The sequence below is a fragment of the Mizuhopecten yessoensis genome, unplaced genomic scaffold, assembly GCF_002113885.1.
Source record: "Mizuhopecten yessoensis strain PY_sf001 unplaced genomic scaffold, ASM211388v2 scaffold10889, whole genome shotgun sequence".
NCBI classification, from domain to species: domain Eukaryota; kingdom Metazoa; phylum Mollusca; class Bivalvia; order Pectinida; family Pectinidae; genus Mizuhopecten; species Mizuhopecten yessoensis.
This window is the reverse complement of record NW_018408772.1, coordinates 406,668-408,989: the sequence shown is the minus strand read 5'-3', so window position 1 is coordinate 408,989 and position 2,322 is coordinate 406,668. Positions and strand designations below refer to the sequence as shown.

At 38.1% G+C, this 2,322-nt stretch overlaps 1 pseudogene; it reads right to left on the bottom strand.

Annotated features, from left to right (window-relative positions):
- Positions 1 to 1,140, bottom strand: LOC110463321 (annotated as a pseudogene).
- Between the last annotated feature and the right edge of the window lie 1,182 nt (positions 1,141 to 2,322).

Here is a 2,322-nt window from a genome sequence, read left to right as displayed (position 1 = left end):
TTAGGAATTAGTGCGTAACTGGTGATGGAATCCCATACCTCGCGTCACGAAATGCATCGATAAATTGTACCAGACATAGTGACGGAGGATAATAGGACAGGATGAAGCGCTTGACAGGTAAGTGCTTATTTTTTCCAAATCATCTCGTTCTATAATTTGTTTGGGTTGAACAGGTTCTGATTGTCCCGTGCGTGTCCTTTCTTTTAATAGCCCGTCTAAAACACCATTAGCTTTTTTGAATTCTCTATCTTAAACAATGTCAACATTTCTTTGAAGATCCGCTAGATGTCTGTTTATTCCTGCCCTAATATTTATGAGGGTGCTCCTATGGTACAATTCTTCCGCCGACTTTGGCCTCGCCTCAACGTAAAATTTGCTCAGGGCTGCTGCCAATTCTAAGTGGGAAACCTTCTCCATACTCATGGCCTGCCCATATATTTCTGTGTTCCAATCTAAAATTAAAAAGTGGGATAGGCCTATTATAGTATATACAAAAAAGACGTAGACTACACTGCCAGTCCTTGTTGTCAAAAGAATCTTTCCATTATGTAACATTGAAATGATGTGATTGTTTGTGATTATAAAAAACAACACTTTGTTTCAATAGGTCTAACAGCTTTGTGTTCTTTTAAAAGTTGTTTTACCAAGTTTACGTGGTGTGAATAAATCATCAAAAGACAGTTTTAATATTAAACTTCAACTCATGTAGGCCTACCTTGAAATATTCGCAAGGCCCAGCTAGTGTTCCTTTTTGTTGATGGCGCTTGCCGAGATTGAAACAGCGTTTCTATCTCATTCTCCGTGTATACTTTAAATCGCTTTGCTGGTGGTCCAGTAGTCTCAGTAGCGGTCGCAGGTTTTTGGATTTCTTTCTCCAGGGGCTTGAAGGGGAGAAGGGAGTTTGGTGGGGGGCAGCTCTTCAAAAACGGCCCCCGTAAGGTCTGGAATTTCGTTTGGCACTGAACTCGCCGATATAGCCTGGATGGTCTCCATGTTTATATTCAGTAACAATTCTTCGTCACTGGATGAAATGCTGTTATTAAGCATTCCTGTGGGTAGTTCAATGTGAAAATTCGTTTCCGATAGGCCTAGATCTACAATTGTTTCGAACAAATCGCCCTCAGAGTCGCTGGAAGCCATGACGTTTCTAGCAGACGACAGCAGATGACAGATGTGTGATGCATCATTTTTCAATATTTAATTATTTTATTTTATTTGTTTGTTTATTTTAATAAAAAAGAAAATATGTAACTAATCTTATAAATATTTTTTTCTCTGTATTGTAGTTTAAATATAACTGTATTTTTTTATAAATGAAATGTTCGATTGCCTGTTTAACGAAGTGGGGTATCAATGCGGCCATTTTGTTTGTTAAATTGGAAATAACAACCGTATCGTTACGCCATCAGGTCAGCCTGTAGTTACTGCCATGTAACAGCAGTCTGGCTCTCCATACAGTTAATGGAAAATGGGAAGGGCATATATATGTCAATATTACGAAAATGAAGACACAGAAATAAGGCGAGAACACGGTGGTGTGCCCATGGTATTGTCATGTTTTGTGCGGTCACACAACTGCATCGTGTTCCAGGTAGCTCTTATAATCACAAAATTGATAGGAAAGTGTAATATAATGTCAAACTAACACTGTATTGCATAGCAAACTCGATCAGGAATAATATATCTAACGCGAATCTAAAGCTAATGACACGAACAATAGCAGAGAGCATATGACTATGAAGAGGCGATCGTGTCTCAACGACTTGGAGTCAATGACGCTACTGAATCAGCAACTCACTTGGACCTTTACTGACTTCATGACAAAAACAATATTTGATTTCAATCTCAAAAACGTTTCTATGGTGTAGCTACTTCCCTGGTTGCCCCTCTTAAAGTGTGTAAATGTCGCAATTGGCAGGCTATTCATGGGTTGCTCCGAATATCATTTTTTTGTGATAAATATCGACTTTACACGGACAAACTCACAATACAGGGCTTCGATGATAGCAGGTTGATAAGATATGGAGTAGATTGTGGTCGCCATTACGATCTCATTTGGTAAGATTTTAGTTCTTTGTAAGATATCGTTGTAAATTTATTGTTGTGCTAAACAGGTATAAGACATAGAGGTTCCCCAACGAGTGATGGTAGTTTATCATGTTTATCTAACTCGAGTTAGTCAATTTGAAAATTAAATAACGAAAGTTAGATAAACATGATAAACTACTATCACGAGTTTGGGGTCCTTTTTCTCCCATAACATTCAAATTTTATATGGAAAGACATATGTTTCCGTTGCAAATACACTATGTCGGCTTACGA